Source organism: Solanum tuberosum, unplaced genomic scaffold (genome assembly GCF_000226075.1).
Source record: "Solanum tuberosum cultivar DM 1-3 516 R44 unplaced genomic scaffold, SolTub_3.0 scf00590, whole genome shotgun sequence".
NCBI classification, from domain to species: Eukaryota; Viridiplantae; Streptophyta; class Magnoliopsida; order Solanales; family Solanaceae; genus Solanum; species Solanum tuberosum.
Window position 1 is genome coordinate 103516 of NW_006239503.1, and position 6113 is coordinate 109628.

The following is a 6113-nucleotide window of genomic DNA, read 5'->3' on the forward strand; positions in this document are numbered from 1 at the left end:
TTTTGCATATTCTTTATAATGAAAATTAATAATAAAATAAAATTTTATTATTCACGAAAATTAGAAAAAAAATTAAAATACTATTTATTTCAAATTAAAATAGTATATATTAAATAAAATATTTTAAAAATATTATATTACATTTAAAAAAGAATTATGAATATTAGATATTTAATTAATGAAATTATATGTAAAATAATATGTTAATTAGAAAGTAATAGAAATAATAATAAAATAATGAAAAAGTGAAATAGAGAGTGTGAATAGCAGTTCTCCAAATTTGGAGAACTACTATTCAACTCTCTAAATTTGAAGAATAGAGGGTGATTTGGAGGTGGGTTGGAGTGTCCATTCTCTATTTTACTCTCCAAATATAGAGAATGGAGAGTAAAATAGAGGTGGATTGGAGATGGTCTTAGTCTTTTCCTATATTACTACTTAAACAACTTTCAAGAATTTAAATTTATTAAACTATAGGTTAAATTAATGGAGTATCTTATTTTTTGTGTTCCATTAAGCATTCACATTCAATGAGATTGAAAGAATGTTGTCAATTACAAACTTTTAAGTTAGAAGTATTCAACATGTGAATCCAAATTGTAATTACCGCACAATTTTAAAAAGCGTTTTTCGCACGAGCTTCGGACTTGGGTATAATAGCAACACATCGATATAATCTGCGAGGGTGAAAGTATTATGAAGTGTAAGTTTCACTAGTCTAGTTGTAAGCTTTGGTGTTGGACGAGTTTTTGTGTGTAAGCCTAAAAAGTCTTAGAAATTTATCAAATATAGTAGGAGTTTCTTTGCAATATATTCAAAACTTTGTTATTGGCTTAGAAAATTCATTCAAAATTTCATGTATGAAAACTATATAAAATTGGTATGAACTATGTAATCTCGCTCAAGACTTGGAATTTTTGCTCACTACTGTCTTGTATGAAAAACGTATAAAATGTGTATATCTCACTCAAAAAAATTGGATATAAAAATGTATAAATTCAATATAGAATGTGTATATAACTGTATAAACTTCTTATAAAATTCATATTAGTTTCTCAAACTTAAATAAATGAAAACGGCCAGACAATTGAAACAAAAACTTGCTACTAAGGTGTCGAGTGGCTATTGTGTTTTTTACCCAAATTTTTTAATCTTTGTTTTGTAAATTATTAACATATTTTATGAATCAAGATTTTTTATTTTTTTTGATAATATAGATACTTATTTGGTTGTGGGGAATGAATTTCCCAAAAAAAAGAAAAAGTTTAAATAGGAACCTCAAAACAGGTGTTCGTGCACTTAAGAATTGATTTGGTATTTTGCAAATTACTGGGCCAAGTCCATACAATAAAATTGGGTCTGTAAAGGTGTCCAAAATGGAGTCCGGAGAAGCTGTCCAGGATTTTTGCCAAGAAGTCGAAATTATATCATTCTAAATTTCTAATTATCAAAATAAATTATATTTAATTTTGTATTATAATCATACCAAAGGCTTTGTCCAATTTCCATTTTAGATAGTGAGCATAAACTTCATATTTATAAGAATTGATGATTTAATCGGCTAAACCCTATACATTTACATCATCTATTATATAAGTAAATGGACACATAAACGAATATATGATCTATTAAAATCATTTATTAAAAATGAATAAACAATTATTCTATAACAAATTTTAAATCTAAAGTACACAAAATAAATATCATATGTAAACACATAATTAATACTATATTACCACACGGAACTTCGTATCTTTCTTATTCATACATATAGCAGATTATAATAAATCCTATAGACAATGATTATATAATAGGCTCAACCAAGTTGATAAGGACTTGGTCTTGAGTTTCACCATCTTGGACCCCAAATCCATCTCGAGAATGGTACATGACATGTGCCATTCGCGCTTCATTTATTACATGCTTAATAATTTTTCGATGTGATGTAGAAAGGCTATTAAAATGATAATTAATCTTCTTCCATGAATTCAAAATTATTCTTTCAATATGTTCTCGGGCTACATCCTCTGAAACATTTTCTTCTTGCATGTAACATATAATTGATGAAGCCACATCACCTCTCTCTAGTTCCGCCTACAATACTCGATACAACTAATATTATTACAAAAGAGAATATAATCAACAAAAAAAAAAATAGAGGTTAAAGTTTTAAGATCTTACCGTTGAGGTACCTTGATCATTGCAAAGTCGAATTATAAGGGAAGTGTGGTAAATAATTTCTTGGCAATTTTTGCATAAATGAAGGTTTTCATTTGTGAGACCAAAAATGACATGTAATGAAAGTAAAGGACCGGAAGATGAAGTCCACCCATTATGAAGATAATCTTCAAGTGTTGGTATATGACCATTGTGGTACCATGTTGCTTCCACTAGTAACGCTTTACAGAAGTTGACCCACTGAATTATTGCAACAATTATTATTAGGTCAGATATATATATTCATGAAAAAAAAAAAAAAGATCATGTAAAACACATGTAGAATAGGCACAGGTTATTAGACAAAAGAAAACAAAAAAAAAGTTGAGTAGAGAAAAATTTCAACTTTCCAATTGTTGAGGGGAAAATTGGTTATTTTGGGAATTGATCTTATGTTCTTTTCATGCCATAACCAAGATAGCCGATAACTTGGATCCTTAGTTTGATACACCTGTATAATTGGATGATGGGTTTATTTAAATAATATCACTAATCTCATAAAACAACGTTAATATTTGCAATTTGTTGTTGCCATTAGTAAAGCACTTCTTAATGTGTAGTCATTGCACTTCTCTTATAATAAGACTATGTGTAGTCAAATTTAAAGTTTAAACGAAGGTCCAATTTAGCAACAAATTAAAGAAATTACATTCACTTTAATTTTATTTGTACCCTACAAATTTCATACGTCCCTTAAACAAAAATGATTAGTATAAATAGAGTAGTTTAATACTAACCACTTGTTTGAGATGAGGTAATGGTGAAGGGCCACCTTTTTGTCGTTGAATTTCAACAGATATGTCTTCCATTGTATCATGCAACGCTTTGAAACATATCTGTATACACTCTAGTAGCCTTTGCACTTCTTTTGGATCCCACCTAATTAAAATTAGGTCAATTATCATGATTATTGTATTTAATTATATGAATAAATTTAATAACGTGTGAAGGGACATACGTACTTCTCTATGGCACGGGTGAATTGTTGCACATCGGGTAAAGAAGCATAAATATCATAAACATCATCTATTATAAGTATCAATTGAATCACTTTGGTTAGCCATTTTCTCATGCTTCCATGTTCAGGCTCTGACGCAATTCCTACAGCAAAAAAGAAGCTTTCTACTATTCTGTCCCTTGTAAACCCTAAACTTTCAACTATGCAAAGATTCCTCCACCATCTGTTTAATTCGATCACAAAAACAAAAATATTCAATAAAACAATTGAGGTGATCGATTGAACTGTCAAGAAAAAAAAAAGATTTAATATATAGGAGTACGTACCTTATTACATCTTTGAGATCTTTTTGGTGTGTGGCTTGAATAATATTGAAGTTAAGTTTAGCTAATTTGAGCAACATTGGATTTGTGTTGTTGCAATTTTTAGCAGTATTAATAATGTGTGTTCTAACGCCGTACCATCTCACTCTCCATGCCAAGGGATTACTAGTAAATCTGTCAACATCTAATGTTAAATTTTTGAGGTTTTTGGTAGACAACAATCTTATGTCGTTTAGTAATTTTTCACCATCAATGCTCAGATGTGACCCTTCCAAAAGCTCCAATAATGTTTTTACATGTGGAGGTAATTTCCCTTTCCCATCAAACAAATCCTTTAACATATCTGCAGTACAACAAAATAAAAAGTAGAAAGAGGAAAATGTCATTTTTTGCTCAATTTATTAGTAAGAGTTAATATATTAAATGGTCATAAGTCGATGTTTTATATGATAATACCTTGTGAAGCATGGTAGCCACGTTCCCTAAGAAGTCTAAAGCACAATGCAGTAGCATAGAGATCCTTTGAGTTGGAACTAGTTTTCATGTACAAAATTGTATTTTCCAAAGCTTCATTTGTATCAACCTCGAAGTAAGCACTTAGGCCAAGTTTGTCAATTCCGTCTATAAGCTCTAACTGAGCCACTGGACTAGTAGTGTTTGAAAACATGCAACGAACTTCCTCTTTTAGCTTTTCTGCTTCAATTTTGTACTTTCCTTCGTGCACGAACAAATTATAATTACGGAGTATAGGGTCAAAAATATTTCTCTACTTTCGTTTATTGGTTAAATTTGTCTTTTTGTGATACTATTGGATCAATTTTAACCATGTGGTTGTGAAACTTAATATCACTACGTTCTTAATCACTTGTCCACTTTTCTTTTTTTAATTGTTCTTAATTACTTGTCCATTTTGACAAATTAAGAAAAGACAAAAAATTTTAACCCTCAATTAATTACTTTGAGAATGTAGAAGTTCGTGAAAATCTTAAACTTTTAATTCATCCACTTCATGACTAATAGGAGTAAAATAATAAACTCACTATGTCAATTACTATTTTCTTAATATATGTGCTAATTTAAAAATGGATAAGTAATTAGAGACAAAGGAGTAAAACTACCCCAATTGGATGGATTTCCGTACATCCACTCAAAATACCCAATTTTACTTAAATAATTACCGAATCCCTCTTTTAACCCGACCCACTCCCCTCCATTTAATTTCTTCATCCACCTCCAACTACAATGAAACACAACCCCAAATCATAGTCAAGTCACTTCAAATTTTTGCAAGGAAGGAGATTTTTCCATGGAAAAGGTTTTCATGAAAAATTAGTGGTTCTTTATTTATTTTCTTGTGTTTGATGCATAGAAAGAAAATTAAAATATTATCTCAAAAGTATTTTATGTATAATCTAGATAAATACTATGAGAGCAAGGATAGGGGAGGATCGAAGGGGTGTTTTGGAGAGAGTACCATGTTGAAGAGCGTGGATACTGGGGAAACTTCTTTTCTCGATCTATTTTCACCAGAAAAGTCATTCTCCTCATTTTAGAAAAAGAAACAACATTTTCAAAATAATTTTAACCAGAGAAACATGAAAAATTGGAAAATATTTTTCAAAAACTATTCTCTTCACCGACAAACACATCCTATGAAATAAAAGTAGGCAATAAATGACTTAAGATTATGAATACTCACAGAATATTGACTTGTAAGAGAAAGTAGATGATCATATTTCCAAATGTTTGGTTTATAGGTAGAGATCCTTTCTGGATGACTTTGTTTTTCAATAGTATGATGAAGTTTCTGAGTCTGCATGGTTGAAGCAATAGAGACTGTTTATGCAAGCCATGGTTTTAGATAATAGCTCACTGAAAGATGTGGAAGATATATATAAGCTCAAAATCATATTCAATTAGTATATCTTATTATTTCTATGTTATGCTTTGTTTTAAAAAATCACCTATTTGACTTGACACAAAGTTTAAGAAAATAAAGAACAATTTTCAATTCTGTGGTCATAAATTAAAGTTGTGTCAATATATCAAAATGTCCTTTAATTTGGTGGTCTTAATTAAACATGTCAGGCGGAAAGTTGAAATTAAAGTGTTCCAAAAAAAAAGGATCATTCTTTTTAAGCGAATTAAAATGAAAGTAAGTCATATTGTTTTAATTGGAGAGAATATTATATTTTGGCTTTGTTGGAGTCTCTCCTTAGAACCTAAATATATACGTAATGATTTAGTCTTAGAGGATGATGAAGAGTTCCATATCTAATTTAGAGATGAGTAATTTCTATAATATAACCTAAATCATTCTTATCTTTTAAGTTTCTTTTGTATTGAGTTAATTAATAATTAAACTCGAGATATATTTCTTTATATTGAAATTTAGTGGCAGTGTTCAAAAATAATGGTGTGTGCCTGTGTGGTTGTTAAAATAAAACAAAAAATATTGTGTTATGTAGGGTTTAAACCCCGGAACTCTTTCATTCAAATGGATATCCATTTTATTACTGTGTCAAATGCATAGCTTTCGTCAAGGATATTCAACTTTGAATATATATCCTTTAAATGTAGAATTTAATATATATATATATATATATATATATATA

At 29.3% G+C, this 6113-nt stretch overlaps 1 pseudogene across 1 annotated transcript; it reads right to left on the reverse strand.

Annotated features, from left to right (window-relative positions):
* Positions 1–1703: 1703 nt before the first annotated feature.
* LOC102600343 (alpha-farnesene synthase-like) lies at positions 1704–5398 on the reverse strand (annotated as a pseudogene). The gene is made up of 7 exons (XR_368820.2): positions 5198–5398; positions 3955–4216; positions 3502–3841; positions 3180–3398; positions 2955–3096; positions 2182–2418; positions 1704–2094 (listed from the first exon to the last, which is right to left on the reverse strand). The product of XR_368820.2 is annotated as an alpha-farnesene synthase-like (transcript).
* Between the last annotated feature and the right edge of the window lie 715 nt (positions 5399–6113).